Source organism: Salmo salar, unplaced genomic scaffold (genome assembly GCF_905237065.1).
Source record: "Salmo salar unplaced genomic scaffold, Ssal_v3.1, whole genome shotgun sequence".
Taxonomy (NCBI): domain Eukaryota; kingdom Metazoa; phylum Chordata; class Actinopteri; order Salmoniformes; family Salmonidae; genus Salmo; species Salmo salar.
Window position 1 is genome coordinate 72,501 of NW_025547491.1, and position 16,634 is coordinate 89,134.

Genomic DNA, 16,634 nt, shown 5'->3' on the forward strand with positions numbered 1-16,634 from the left:
GGTCTGGCTGGTCTGTAGACTTAGGAGTCTGGCTGGTCTGTAGACTTAGTTTAATCAGCAGTCTGGCCATAGACTTAGGAGTCTGGCTGGTCTGTAGACTTAGTCTAAAATCAGCAGTCTGGCCATAGACTTAGGAGTCTGGCTGGTCTGTAGACTTAGTTTAATCAGCAGTCTGGCCATAGACTTAGGAGTCTGGCTAGTCTGTAGACTTAGTCTAAAATCAGCAGTCTGGCCATAGACTTAGGAGTCTGGCTGGTCTGTAGACTTCGTTTAATCAGCAGTCTGGCCATAGACTTAGGAGTCTGGCTGGTCTGTAGACTTAGTTTAATCAGCAGTCTGGCCATAGACTTAGGAGTCTGGCTGGTCTGTAGACTTAGGAGTCTGGCTGGTCTGTAGACTTAGATTAATCAGCAGTCTGGCCATAGACTTAGGGGTCTGGCTGGTCTGTAGACTTAGGAGTCTGGCTGGTCTGTAGACTTAGTCTAATCAGCAGTCTGGCCATAGACTTAGGAGTCTGGCTGGTCTGTAGACTTAGGAGTCTGGCTGGTCTGTAGACTTAGTCTAAAATCAGCAGTCTGGCCATAGACTTAGGAGTCTGGCTGGTCTGTAGACTTAGGAGTCTGGCTGGTCTGTAGACTTAGGAGTCTGGCTGGTCTGTAGACTTAGTCTAATCAGCAGTCTGGCCATAGACTTAGGAGTCTGGCTGGTCTGTAGACTTAGGAGTCTGGCTGGTCTGTAGACTTAGTCTAAAATCAGCAGTCTGGCCATAGACTTAGGAGTCTGGCTGGTCTGTAGACTTAGGAGTCTGGCTGGTCTGTAGACTTAGGAGTCTGGCTGGTCTGTAGACTTAGTCTAATCAGCAGTCTGGCCATAGACTTAGGAGTCTGGCTGGTCTGTAGACTTAGGAGTCTGGCTGGTCTGTAGACTTAGTCTAAAATCAGCAGTCTGGCCATAGACTTAGGAGTCTGGCTGGTCTGTAGACTTAGTTTAATCAGCAGTCTGGCCATAGACTTAGGAGTCTGGCTGGTCTGTAGACTTAGTCTAAAATCAGCAGTCTGGCCATAGACTTAGGAGTCTGGCTGGTCTGTAGACTTCGTTTAATCAGCAGTCTGGCCATAGACTGAGGAGTCTGGCTGGTCTGTAGACTTAGTTTAATCAGCAGTCTGGCCATAGACTTAGGAGTCTGGCTGGTCTGTAGACTTAGGAGTCTGGCTGGTCTGTAGACTTAGGAGTCTGGCTGGTCTGTAGACTTAGGAGTCTGGCTGGTCTGTAGACTTAGATTAATCAGCAGTCTGGCCATAGACTTAGGGGTCTGGCTGGTCTGTAGACTTAGGAGTCTGGCTGGTCTGTAGACTTAGTCTAATCAGCAGTCTGGCCATAGACTTAGGAGTCTGGCTGGTCTGTAGACTTAGGAGTCTGGCTGGTCTGTAGACTTAGTCTAAAATCAGCAGTCTGGCCATAGACTTAGGAGTCTGGCTGGTCTGTAGACTTAGGAGTCTGGCTGGTCTGTAGACTTAGGAGTCTGGCTGGTCTGTAGACTTAGTCTAATCAGCAGTCTGGCCATAGACTTAGGAGTCTGGCTGGTCTGTAGACTTAGGAGTCTGGCTGGTCTGTAGACTTAGTCTAAAATCAGCAGTCTGGCCATAGACTTAGGAGTCTGGCTGGTCTGTAGACTTAGGAGTCTGGCTGGTCTGTAGACTTAGGAGTCTGGCTGATCTGTAGACTTAGTCTAATCAGCAATTGACTGTAACAGCAGCAGTCAGTGTAGAAACCCGCCGCCCAGCGTTTCCCTCTGAATCGTACACGACAGAAATGAGGATTTGTGCATTAAGCTGCCAGCACCAGGAACTCACACAGTCATTGGCTCGTTATAGTCAATTCCAGATTGATGTCGGTCGGCTTGAGTTGAGGCGGATGAATACAGAGACACGGACTGAGGTGAAGTGTCCCTATGTAACCGGTAACCGAGCAGAACAAGTGGAGTGGTTCGGGTCAGGACACGTCTGTGGTAGGGGGGTCTACTTAAATGGATCACGCAAATCAAATCAAATGTATTTATAGAGACCTTTTTTTGTAAAAAAAATATATATTTTTACATCAGCAGATGTCACACAAACCTCTGTTTCTCCTGTCCTGTCACCCCCTAACAACACCCTCTGTTTCTCCTGTCCTGTCACCCCCCTAACAACACCCTCTGTTTCTCCTGTCCTGTCACCCCCTAACAACACCCTCTGTTTCTCCTGTCCTGTCACCTCCCTAACAACACCGTAGTACCTCTGTTTCTCCTGTCCTGTCACCCCCTAACAACACCCTCTGTTTCTCCTGTCCTGTCACCCCCCTAACAACACCGTAGTGCCTCTGTTTCTCCTGTCCTGTCACCCCTAACAACACCGTAGTACCTCTGTTTCTCCTGTCCTGTCACCCCCTAACAACACCGTAGTACCTCTGTTTCTCCTGTCCTGTCACCCCTAACAACACCCTCTGTTTCTCCTGTCCTGTCACCCCCTAACAACACCCTCTGTTTCTCCTGTCCTGTCACCCCCTAACAACACCCTCTGTTCCTCCTGTCCTGTCACCCCCTAACAACACCCTCTGTTTCTCCTGTCCTGTCACCCCCTAACAACACCCTCTGTTTCTCCTGTCCTGTCACCCCCTAACAACACCCTCTGTTTCTCCTGTCCTGTCACCCCCTAACAACACCGTAGTGCCTCTGTTTCTCCTGTCCTGTCACCCCCTAACAACACCCTCTGTTTCTCCTGTCCTGTCACCCCTAACAACACCCTCTGTTTCTCCTGTCCTGTCACCCCCCTAACAACACCCTCTGTTTCTCCTGTCCTGTCACCCCCCCTAACAACACCCTCTGTTTCTCCTGTCCTGTCACCCCCCTAACAACACCCTCTGTTTCTCCTGTCCTGTCACCCCCCTAACAACACCCTCTGTTTCTCCTGTCCTGTCACCCCCTAACAACACCGTAGTACCTCTGTTTCTCCTGTCCTGTCACCCCCTAACAACACCCTCTGTTTCTCCTGTCCTGTCACCCCTAACAACACCGTAGGACCTCTGTTTCTCCTGTCCTGTCACCCCCCTAACAACACCCTCTGTTTCTCCTGTCCTGTCACCCCCTAACAACACCCTCTGTTTCTCCTGTCCTGTCACCCTCTAACAACACCGTAGTACCTCTGTTTCTCCTGTCCTGTCACCCCCTAACAACACCCTCTGTTTCTCCTGTCCTGTCACCCCTAACAACACCCTCTGTTTCTCCTGTCCTGTCACCCCCTAACAACACCGTAGTACCTCTGTTTCTCCTGTCCTGTCACCCACTAACAACACCCTCTGTTTCTCCTGTCCTGTCACCCCCTAACAACACCGTAGTACCTCTGTTTCTCCTGTCCTGTCACCCCTAACAACACCCTCTGTTTCTCCTGTCCTGTCACCCCCTAACAACACCCTCTGTTTCTCCTGTCCTGTCACCTCCCTAACAACACCGTAGTACCTCTGTTTCTCCTGTCCTGTCACCCCCTAACAACACCCTCTGTTTCTCCTGTCCTGTCACCCCCTAACAACACCGTAGTGCCTCTGTTTCTCCTGTCCTGTCACCCACTAACAACACCCTCTGTTTCTCCTGTCCTGTCACCCCCCTAACAACACCGTAGTACCTCTGTTTCTCCTGTCCTGTCACCCCTAACAACACCGTAGTACCTCTGTTTCTCCTGTCCTGTCACCCCCCTAACAACACCGTAGTACCTCTGTTTCTCCTGTCCTGTCACCCCCTAACAACACCCTCTGTTTCTCCTGTCCTGTCACCCCCTAACAACACCCTCTGTTTCTCCTGTCCTGTCACCCCCTAACAACACCCTCTGTTTCTCCTGTCCTGTCACCCCTAACAACACCCTCTGTTTCTCCTGTCCTGTCACCCCTAACAACACCGTAGGACCTCTGTTTCTCCTGTCCTGTCACCCCCTAACAACACCCTCTGTTTCTCCTGTCCTGTCACCCCTAACAACACCCTCTGTTTCTCCTGTCCTGTCACCCCCTAACAACACCCTCTGTTTCTCCTGTCCTGTCACCCCCTAACAACACCCTCTGTTTCTCCTGTCCTGTCACCCCTAACAACACCGTAGTACCTCTGTTTCTCCTGTCCTGTCACCCCTAACAACACCGGAAGTACCTCTGTTTCTCCTGTCCTGTCACCCCCTAACAACACCGTAGTACCTCTGTTTCTCCTGTCCTGTCACCCCTAACAACACCGTAGTGCCTCTGTTTCTCCTGTCCTGTCACCCCTAACAACACCCTCTGTTTCTCTTGTCCTGTCACCCCTAACAACACCCTCTGTTTCTACTGTCCTGTCACCCCCCTAACAACACCGTAGTACCTCTGTTTCTCCTGTCCTGTCACCCCCCTAACAACACCGTAGTACCTCTGTTTCTCCTGTCCTGTCACCCCTAACAACACCGTAGTACCTCTGTTTCTCCTGTCCTGTCACCCCTAACAACACCCTCTGTTTCTCCTGTCCTGTCACCCCCTAACAACACCCTCTGTTTCTCCTGTCCTGTCACCCCCCTAACAACACCGTAGTACCTCTGTTGCTCCTGTCCTGTCACCCCCTAACAACACCCTCTGTTTCTCCTGTCCTGTCACCCCCCTAACAACACCCTCTGTTTCTCCTGTCCTGTCACCCCCTAACAACACCGAGTACCTCTGTTTCTCCTGTCCTGTCACCCCTAACAACACCCTCTGTTTCTCCTGTCCTGTCACCCCTAACAACACCCTCTGTTTCTCCTGTCCTGTCACCCCTAACAACACCGTAGTACCTCTGTTTCTCCTGTCCTGTCACCCCCTAACAACACCCTCTGTTTCTCCTGTCCTGTCACCCCCCTAACAACACCGTAGTACCTCTGTTTCTCCTGTCCTGTCACCCCCCTAACAACACCGTAGTACCTCTGTTTCTCCTGTCCTGTCACCCCCCTAACAACACCCTCTGTTTCTCCTGTCCTGTCACCCCCTAACAACACCCTCTGTTTCTCCTGTCCTGTCACCCCCCTAACAACGCCCTCTGTTTCTCCTGTCCTGTCACCCCCTAACAACGCCCTCTGTTTCTCCTGTCCTGTCACCCCTAACAACACCGTAGTACCTCTGTTTCTCCTGTCCTGTCACCCCCTAACAACACCGTAGTACCTCTGTTTCTCCTGTCCTGTCACCCCCCTAACAACTCCCTCTGTTTCTCCTGTCCTGTCACCCCCTAACAACACCGTAGTACCTCTGTTTCTCCTGTCCTGTCACCCCCTAACAACACCGTAGTACCTCTGTTTCTCCTGTCCTGTCACCCCCCTAACAACACCCTCTGTTTCTCCTGTCCTGTCACCCCCTAACAACACCGAAGTACCTCTGTTTCTCCTGTCCTGTCACCCCCCTAACAACACCCTCTGTTTCTCCTGTCCTGTCACCCCCTAACAACACCCTCTGTTTCTCCTGTCCTGTCACCCCTAACAACACCGTAGTGCCTCTGTTTCTCCTGTCCTGTCACCCCTAACAACACCCTCTGTTTCTCCTGTCCTGTCACCCCCTAACAACACCCTCTGTTTCTCCTGTCCTGTCACCCCCCTAACAACACCCTCTGTTTCTCCTGTCCTGTCACCCCCTTACAACACCGTAGTACCTCTGTTTCTCCTGTCCTGTCACCCCCTAACAACACCCTCTGTTTCTCCTGTCCTGTCACCCCTAACAACACCCTCTGTTTCTCCTGTCCTGTCACCCCCCTAACAACACCGTGAGTACCTCTGTTTCTCCTGTCCTGTCACCCCCCTAACAACACCGTAGTACCTCTGTTTCTCCTGTCCTGTCACCCCCCTAACAACACCGTAGTACCTCTGTTTCTCCTGTCCTGTCACCCCTAACAACACCCTCTGTTTCTCCTGTCCTGTCACCCCCTAACAACACCCTCTGTTTCTCCTGTCCTGTCACCCCCTAACAACACCGTAGTACCTCTGTTTCTCCTGTCCTGTCACCCCCCTAACAACACCGAAGTACCTCTGTTTCTCCTGTCCTGTCACCCCCTAACAACACCGTAGTACCTCTGTTTCTCCTGTCCTGTCACCCCCTAACAACACCCTCTGTTTCTCCTGTCCTGTCACCCCCCTAACAACACCGAAGTACCTCTGTTTCTCCTGTCCTGTCACCCCCTAACAACACCGTAGTACCTCTGTTTCTCCTGTCCTGTCACCCCCTAACAACACCGTAGTACCTCTGTTTCTCCTGTCCTGTCACCCCCCTAACAACACCCTCTGTTTCTCCTGTCCTGTCACCCCCTAACAACACCGTAGTACCTCTGTTTCTCCTGTCCTGTCACCCCCTAACAACACCGTAGTACCTCTGTTTCTCCTGTCCTGTCACCCCCTAACAACACCCTCTGTTTCTCCTGTCCTGTCACCCCCTAACAACACCCTCTGTTTCTCCTGTCCTGTCACCCCCTAACAACACCCTCTGTTTCTCCTGTCCTGTCACCCCCTAACAACACCCTCTGTTTCTCCTGTCCTGTCACCCCTAACAACACCGTAGTACCTCTGTTTCTCCTGTCCTGTCACCCCCTAACAACACCCTCTGTTTCTCCTGTCCTGTCACCCCCTAACAACACCCTCTGTTTCTCCTGTCCTGTCACCCCTAACAACACCGTAGTACCTCTGTTTCTCCTGTCCTGTCACCCCCTAACAACACCGAAGTACCTCTGTTTCTCCTGTCCTGTCACCCCCTAACAACACCGTAGTACCTCTGTTTCTCCTGTCCTGTCACCCCCTAACAACACCGTAGTGCCTCTGTTTCTCCTGTCCTGTCACCCCCTAACAACACCGTAGTACCTCTGTTTCTCCTGTCCTGTCACCCCTAACAACAACCTCTGTTTCTCCTGTCCTGTCACCCCCTAACAACACCGTAGTACCTCTGTTTCCCCTGTCCTGTCACCCCCTAACAACACCCTCTGTTTCTCCTGTCCTGTCACCCCCTAACAACACCGTAGTACCTCTGTTTCTCCTGTCCTGTCCCCCTAACAACACCCTCTGTTTCTCCTGTCCTGTCACCCCCTAACAACACCCTCTGTTTCTCCTGTCCTGTCACCCCCTAACAACACCCTCTGTTTCTCCTGTCCTGTCACCCCCCTAACAACACCGAGTACCTCTGTTTCTCCTGTCCTGTCACCCCCCTAACAACACCGTAGTACCTCTGTTTCTCCTGTCCTGTCACCCCCTAACAACACCCTCTGTTTCTCCTGTCCTGTCACCCCTAACGACACCCTCTGTTTCTCCTGTCCTGTCACCCCCTAACAACACCCTCTGTTTCTCCTGTCCTGTCACCCCCTAACAACACCGTAGTACCTCTGTTTCTCCTGTCCTGTCACCCCCCTAACAACACCGTAGTACCTCTGTTTCTCCTGTCCTGTCACCCCCCTAACAACACCCTCTGTTTCTCCTGTCCTGTCACCCCCTAACAACACCCTCTGTTTCTCCTGTCCTGTCACCCCCCTAACAACACCCTCTGTTTCTCCTGTCCTGTCACCCCCTAACAACACCCTCTGTTTCTCCTGTCCTGTCACCCCCTAACAACACCCTCTGTTTCTCCTGTCCTGTCACCCCCTAACAACACCGTAGTGCCTCTGTTTCTCCTGTCCTGTCACCCCCTAACAACACCCTCTGTTTCTCCTGTCCTGTCACCCCTAACAACACCCTCTGTTTCTCCTGTCCTGTCACCCCCTAACAACACCCTCTGTTTCTCCTGTCCTGTCACCCCCTAACAACACCCTCTGTTTCTCCTGTCCTGTCACCCCCCTAACAACACCCTCTGTTTCTCCTGTCCTGTCACCCCCCCTAACAACACCCTCTGTTTCTCCTGTCCTGTCACCCCCTAACAACACCGTAGTACCTCTGTTTCTCCTGTCCTGTCACCCCCTAACAACACCCTCTGTTTCTCCTGTCCTGTCACCCCCTAACAACACCGTAGGACCTCTGTTTCTCCTGTCCTGTCACCCCCTAACAACACCCTCTGTTTCTCCTGTCCTGTCACCCCCTAACAACACCCTCTGTTTCTCCTGTCCTGTCACCCTCTAACAACACCGTAGTACCTCTGTTTCTCCTGTCCTGTCACCCCCTAACAACACCCTCTGTTTCTCCTGTCCTGTCACCCCCTAACAACACCCTCTGTTTCTCCTGTCCTGTCACCCCCCTAACAACACCGTAGTACCTCTGTTTCTCCTGTCCTGTCACCCACTAACAACACCCTCTGTTTCTCCTGTCCTGTCACCCCCTAACAACACCGTAGTACCTCTGTTTCTCCTGTCCTGTCACCCCCTAACAACACCCTCTGTTTCTCCTGTCCTGTCACCCCCTAACAACACCCTCTGTTTCTCCTGTCCTGTCACCTCCCCTAACAACACCGTAGTACCTCTGTTTCTCCTGTCCTGTCACCCCCTAACAACACCCTCTGTTTCTCCTGTCCTGTCACCCCCTAACAACACCGTAGTGCCTCTGTTTCTCCTGTCCTGTCACCCACTAACAACACCCTCTGTTTCTCCTGTCCTGTCACCCCCCTAACAACACCGTAGTACCTCTGTTTCTCCTGTCCTGTCACCCCCTAACAACACCGTAGTACCTCTGTTTCTCCTGTCCTGTCACCCCCTAACAACACCGTAGTACCTCTGTTTCTCCTGTCCTGTCACCCCCTAACAACACCCTCTGTTTCTCCTGTCCTGTCACCCCTAACAACACCCTCTGTTTCTCCTGTCCTGTCACCCCTAACAACACCCTCTGTTTCTCCTGTCCTGTCACCCCCTAACAACACCCTCTGTTTCTCCTGTCCTGTCACCCCTAACAACACCGTAGGACCTCTGTTTCTCCTGTCCTGTCACCCCCTAACAACACCCTCTGTTTCTCCTGTCCTGTCACCCCTAACAACACCCTCTGTTTCTCCTGTCCTGTCACCCCTAACAACACCCTCTGTTTCTCCTGTCCTGTCACCCCCCTAACAACACCCTCTGTTTCTCCTGTCCTGTCACCCCCTAACAACACCGTAGTACCTCTGTTTCTCCTGTCCTGTCACCCCTAACAACACCGAAGTACCTCTGTTTCTCCTGTCCTGTCACCCCCTAACAACACCGTAGTACCTCTGTTTCTCCTGTCCTGTCACCCCTAACAACACCGTAGTGCCTCTGTTTCTCCTGTCCTGTCACCCCCTAACAACACCCTCTGTTTCTCTTGTCCTGTCACCCCCTAACAACACCCTCTGTTTCTACTGTCCTGTCACCCCCTAACAACACCGTAGTACCTCTGTTTCTCCTGTCCTGTCACCCCCCTAACAACACCGTAGTACCTCTGTTTCTCCTGTCCTGTCACCCCTAACAACACCGTAGTACCTCTGTTTCTCCTGTCCTGTCACCCCTAACAACACCCTCTGTTTCTCCTGTCCTGTCACCCCCTAACAACACCCTCTGTTTCTCCTGTCCTGTCACCCCCCTAACAACACCGTAGTACCTCTGTTGCTCCCTGTCCTGTCACCCCTAACAACACCCTCTGTTTCTCCTGTCCTGTCACCCCCTAACAACACCCTCTGTTTCTCCTGTCCTGTCACCCCTAACAACACCGAAGTACCTCTGTTTCTCCTGTCCTGTCACCCCTAACAACACCCTCTGTTTCTCCTGTCCTGTCACCCCCCTAACAACACCCTCTGTTTCTCCTGTCCTGTCACCCCCTAACAACACCGTAGTACCTCTGTTTCTCCTGTCCTGTCACCCCCTAACAACACCCTCTGTTTCTCCTGTCCTGTCACCCCCTAACAACACCGTAGTACCTCTGTTTCTCCTGTCCTGTCACCCCCCTAACAACACCGTAGTACCTCTGTTTCTCCTGTCCTGTCACCCCCCTAACAACACCCTCTGTTTCTCCTGTCCTGTCACCCCCTAACAACACCCTCTGTTTCTCCTGTCCTGTCACCCCCCTAACAACGCCCTCTGTTTCTCCTGTCCTGTCACCCCCTAACAACGCCCTCTGTTTCTCCTGTCCTGTCACCCCCCTAACAACACCGTAGTACCTCTGTTTCTCCTGTCCTGTCACCCCCTAACAACACCGTAGTACCTCTGTTTCTCCTGTCCTGTCACCCCCTAACAACACCCTCTGTTTCTCCTGTCCTGTCACCCCTAACAACACCGTAGTACCTCTGTTTCTCCTGTCCTGTCACCCCCTAACAACACGTAGTCCTCTGTTTCTCCTGTCCTGTCACCCCCTAACAACACCCTCTGTTTCTCCTGTCCTGTCACCCCCTAACAACACCGAAGTACCTCTGTTTCTCCTGTCCTGTCACCCCCTAACAACACCCTCTGTTTCTCCTGTCCTGTCACCCCCTAACAACACCCTCTGTTTCTCCTGTCCTGTCACCCCCTAACAACACCCTCTGTTTCTCCTGTCCTGTCACCCCCTTACAACACCGTGAGTACCTCTGTTTCTCCTGTCCTGTCACCCCTAACAACACCCTCTGTTTCTCCTGTCCTGTCACCCCTAACAACACCCTCTGTTTCTCCTGTCCTGTCACCCCCTAACAACACCGTAGTACCTCTGTTTCTCCTGTCCTGTCACCCCCTAACAACACCGTAGTACCTCTGTTTCTCCTGTCCTGTCACCCCCCTAACAACACCGTAGTACCTCTGTTTCTCCTGTCCTGTCACCCCCTAACAACACCCTCTGTTTCTCCTGTCCTGTCACCCCCTAACAACACCCTCTGTTTCTCCTGTCCTGTCACCCCCTAACAACACCGTAGTACCTCTGTTTCTCCTGTCCTGTCACCCCCTAACAACACCGAAGTACCTCTGTTTCTCCTGTCCTGTCACCCCTAACAACACCGTAGTACCTCTGTTTCTCCTGTCCTGTCACCCCCTAACAACACCGTAGTACCTCTGTTTCTCCTGTCCTGTCACCCCTAACTACACCCTCTGTTTCTCCTGTCCTGTCACCCCCCTAACAACACTGTAGTGCCTCTGTTTCTCCTGTCCTGTCACCCCTAACAACACCGTAGTACCTCTGTTTCTCCTGTCCTGTCACCCCCTAACAACACCGTAGTACCTCTGTTTCTCCTGTCCTGTCACCCCCCTAACAACACCCTCTGTTTCTCCTGTCCTGTCACCCCCTAACAACACCGAAGTACCTCTGTTTCTCCTGTCCTGTCACCCCCTAACAACACCGTAGTACCTCTGTTTCTCCTGTCCTGTCACCCCCTAACAACACCGTAGTACCTCTGTTTCTCCTGTCCTGTCACCCCCTAACAACACCCTCTGTTTCTCCTGTCCTGTCACCCCCTAACAACACCGTAGTACCTCTGTTTCTCCTGTCCTGTCACCCCTAACAACACCGTAGTACCTCTGTTTCTCCTGTCCTGTCACCCCCTAACAACACCCTCTGTTTCTCCTGTCCTGTCACCCCCTAACAACACCCTCTGTTTCTCCTGTCCTGTCACCCCCTAACAACACCCTCTGTTTCTCCTGTCCTGTCACCCCCTAACAACACCCTCTGTTTCTCCTGTCCTGTCACCCCCTAACAACACCGTAGTACCTCTGTTTCTCCTGTCCTGTCACCCCCTAACAACACCCTCTGTTTCTCCTGTCCTGTCACCCCCTAACAACACCCTCTGTTTCTCCTGTCCTGTCACCCCCTAACAACACCGTAGTACCTCTGTTTCTCCTGTCCTGTCACCCCCCTAACAACACCGAAGTACCTCTGTTTCTCCTGTCCTGTCACCCCTAACAACACCGTAGTACCTCTGTTTCTCCTGTCCTGTCACCCCCTAACAACACCGTAGTGCCTCTGTTTCTCCTGTCCTGTCACCCCCTAACAACACCGTAGTACCTCTGTTTCTCCTGTCCTGTCACCCCCTAACAACAACCTCTGTTTCTCCTGTCCTGTCACCCCCTAACAACACCGTAGTACCTCTGTTTCCCCTGTCCTGTCACCCCCTAACAACACCCTCTGTTTCTCCTGTCCTGTCACCCCCTAACAACACCGTAGTACCTCTGTTTCTCCTGTCCTGTCCCCCTAACAACACCCTCTGTTTCTCCTGTCCTGTCACCCCCTAACAACACCCTCTGTTTCTCCTGTCCTGTCACCCCCTAACAACACCCTCTGTTTCTCCTGTCCTGTCACCCCCTAACAACACCGAAGTACCTCTGTTTCTCCTGTCCTGTCACCCCCCTAACAACACCGTAGTACCTCTGTTTCTCCTGTCCTGTCACCCCCTAACAACACCCTCTGTTTCTCCTGTCCTGTCACCCCCTAACGACACCCTCTGTTTCTCCTGTCCTGTCACCCCCCTAACAACACCCTCTGTTTCTCCTGTCCTGTCACCCCCTAACAACACCGTAGTACCTCTGTTTCTCCTGTCCTGTCACCCCCCTAACAACACCGTAGTACCTCTGTTTCTCCTGTCCTGTCACCCCCCTAACAACACCCTCTGTTTCTCCTGTCCTGTCACCCCCTAACAACACCCTCTGTTTCTCCTGTCCTGTCACCCCCCCTAACAACACCCTCTGTTTCTCCTGTCCTGTCACCCCTAACAACACCCTCTGTTTCTCCTGTCCTGTCACCCCCTAACAACACCCTCTGTTTCTCCTGTCCTGTCACCCCCTAACAACACCCTCTGTTTCTCCTGTCCTGTCACCCCCTAACAACACCCTCTGTTTCTCCTGTCCTGTCACCCCCTAACAACACCGTAGTGCCTCTGTTTCTCCTGTCCTGTCACCCCCTAACAACACCGTAGTACCTCTGTTTCTCCTGTCCTGTCACCCCTAACAACACCGTCTGTTTCTCCTGTCCTGTCACCCCCTCACAACACCGTAGTACCTCTGTTTCTCCTGTCCTGTCACCCCTAACAACACCGTAGTACCTCTGTTTCTCCTGTCCTGTCACCCCCTAACAACACCCTCTGTTTCTCCTGTCCTGTCACCCCCTAACAACACCGTAGTACCGCTGTTTCTCCTGTCCTGTCACCCCCCTAACAACACCGTAGTACCTCTGTTTCTCCTGTCCTGTCACCCCCTAACAACACCCTCTGTTTCTCCTGTCCTGTCACCCCCTAACAACACCGTAGTACCTCTGTTTCTCCTGTCCTGTCACCCCCCTAACAACACCGTAGTACCTCTGTTTCTCCTGTCCTGTCACCCCCCTAACAACACCGTAGTGCCTCTGTTTCTCCTGTCCTGTCACCCCCTAACAACACCCTCTGTTTCTCCTGTCCTGTCACCCCCTAACAACACCGTAGTACCTCTGTTTCTCCTGTCCTGTCACCCCCTAACAACACCGAAGTACCTCTGTTTCTCCTGTCCTGTCACCCCCCTAACAACACCCTCTGTTTCTCCTGTCCTGTCACCCCCTAACAACACCCTCTGTTTCTCCTGTCCTGTCACCCCCTAACAACACCGTAGTACCTCTGTTTCTCCTGTCCTGTCACCCCCTAACAACACCGTAGTGCCTCTGTTTCTCCTGTCCTGTCACCCCCCTAACAACACCGTAGTACCTCTGTTTCTCCTGTCCTGTCACCCCCTAACAACACCCTCTGTTTCTCCTGTCCTGTCACCCCCTAACAACACCCTCTGTTTCTCCTGTCCTGTCACCCCCTAACAACACCCTCTGTTTCTCCTGTCCTGTCACCCCCTAACAACACCGTAGTACCTCTGTTTCTCCTGTCCTGTCACCCCCTAACAACACCCTCTGTTTCTCCTGTCCTGTCACCCCCCTAACAACACCCTCTGTTTCTCCTGTCCTGTCACCCCTAACAACACCCTCTGTTTCTCCTGTCCTGTCACCCCCTAACAACACCCTCTGTTTCTCCTGTCCTGTCACCCCCCTAACAACACCGTAGTACCTCTGTTTCTCCTGTCCTGTCACCCCCTAACAACACCGTAGTACCTCTGTTTCTCCTGTCCTGTCACCCCCCTAACAACACCGTAGTACCTCTGTTTCTCCTGTCCTGTCACCCCCTAACAACACCCTCTGTTTCTCCTGTCCTGTCACCCCCTAACAACACCGAAGTACCTCTGTTTCTCCTGTCCTGTCACCCCCTAACAACACCCTCTGTTTCTCCTGTCCTGTCACCCCCTAACAACACCGTAGGACCTCTGTTTCTCCTGTCCTGTCACCCCCTAACAACACCCTCTGTTTCTCCTGTCCTGTCACCCCCTAACAACACCCTCTGTTTCTCCTGTCCTGTCACCCCCTAACAACACCGTAGTGCCTCTGTTTCTCCTGTCCTGTCACCCCCTAACAACACCGTAGTACCTCTGTTTCTCCTGTCCTGTCACCCCTAACAACACCGAAGTACCTCTGTTTCTCCTGTCCTGTCACCCCCTAACAACACCGTAGTACCTCTGTTTCTCCTGTCCTGTCACCCCCCTAACAACACCCTCTGTTTCTCCTGTCCTGTCACCCCCTAACAACACCCTCTGTTTCTCCTGTCCTGTCACCCCCCCTAACAACACCGTAGTGCCTCTGTTTCTCCTGTCCTGTCACCCCCTAACAACACCGTAGGACCTCTGTTTCTCCTGTCCTGTCACCCCCCTAACAACACCGTAGTACCTCTGTTTCTCCTGTCCTGTCACCCCCTAACAACACCGTAGTACCTCTGTTTCTCCTGTCCTGTCACCCCCCCTAACAACACCCTCTGTTTCTCCTGTCCTGTCACCCCCCTAACAACACCCTCTGTTTCTCCTGTCCTGTCACCCCCTAACAACACCGTAGTGCCTCTGTTTCTCCTGTCCTGTCACCCCCAAACAACACCGTAGTACCTCTGTTTCTCCTGTCCTGTCACCCCCCTAACAACACCGTAGTACCTCTGTTTCTCCTGTCCTGTCACCCCCTAACAACACCCTCTGTTTCTCCTGTCCTGTCACCCCCCTAACAACACCGTAGTACCTCTGTTTCTCCTGTCCTGTCACCCCCTAACAACACCCTCTGTTTCTCCTGTCCTGTCACCCCCTAACAACACCCTCTGTTTCTCCTGTCCTGTCACCCCCCTAACAACACCGTAGTACCTCTGTTTCTCCTCTCTCGTCCCTCTCCTTTCTCAGTAGTCTGTTTCCAATTCTCCACTAATTATTTATCCGGTCTTGTTTTCCCTACCAGCAGGAAAGACCCGGCTTCCCTCAGAATTCCATGCCAGTTTGGAAATTGGATCAAGCGTCCCGCCAGAGGCCTTTGTGTGTTCAGCTTCCTGCCTGTCAAAATAAGAGTCGTTTATTTGTCCGTTGAGGTGGTTTACAGAGGAGACCTTCTGTTGGTTAACCTGCCTGCCAGTCCAGATACAGTATGTTGGTTAACCTGCCTGCCAGTCCAGATACAGTATGTTGGTTAACCTGCCTGCCAGTCCTGATACAGTATGTTGGTTAACCTGCCTGCCAGTCCAGATGCAGTATGTTGGTTAACCTGCCTGACAGTCCAGATACAGTATGTTGGTTAACCTGCCTGTCAGTCCAGATACAGTATGTTGGTTAACCTGCCTGTCAGTCCAGATACAGTATGTTGGTTAACCTGCCTGCCAGTCCAGATACAGTATGTTGGTTAACCTGCCTGCCAGTCCAGATACAGTATGTTGGTTAACCTGCCTGCCAGTCCAGATACAGTATGTTGGTTAACCTGCCTGCCAGTCCAGATACAGTATGTTGGTTAACCTGCCTGCCAGTCCAGATACAGTATGTTGGTTAACCTGCCTGCCAGTCCTGATACAGTATGTTGGTTAACCTGCCTGCCAGTCCAGATACAGTATGTTGGTTAACCTGCCTGCCAGTCCAGATACAGTATGTTGGTTAACCTGCCTGCCAGTCCAGATACAGTATGTTGGTTAACCTGCCTGCCAGTCCAGATACAGTATGTTGGTTAACCTGCCTGCCAGTCCAGATACAGTATGTTGGTTAACCTGCCTGCTAGTCCAGATACAGTATGTTGGTTAACCTGCCTGCCAGTCCAGATACAGTATGTTGGTTAACCTGCCTGCCAGTCCAGATACAGTATGTTGGTTAACCTGCCTGCCAGTCCAGATACAGTATGTTGGTTAACCTGCCTGCCAGTCCAGATACAGTATGTTGGTTAACCTGCCTGCCAGTCCAGATACAGTATGTTGGTTAACCTGCCTGCCAGTCCAGATACAGTATGTTGGTTAACCTGCCTGCCAGTCCAGATACAGTATGTTGGTTAACCTGCCTGTCAGTCCAGATGCAGTATATTGGTTAACCTGCCTGCCAGTCCAGATACAGTATGTTGGTTAACCTGCCTGCTAGTCCAGATACAGTATGTTGGTTAACCTGCCTGCCAGTCCAGATACAGTATGTTGGTTAACCTGCCTGTCAGTCCAGATGCAGTATATTGGTTAACCTGCCTGCCAGTCCAGATACAGTATGTTGGTTAAACCTTCTTCAGGATCGGTGGTTCCCCCCTGCGGGACGGTTGAGCTAACGTAGGCTAATGCGATTAGCATGAGGTTGTAGGTAACAGGAACATTTCCCAGGACATAGACATATCTGATATGGGCAGAAAGCTTAAATTATTGTTAATCTAACTGCACTGTCCAATTTACAGTAGCTATTACAGTGAAATAATACCATGCTATTGTTTGAGGAGAGT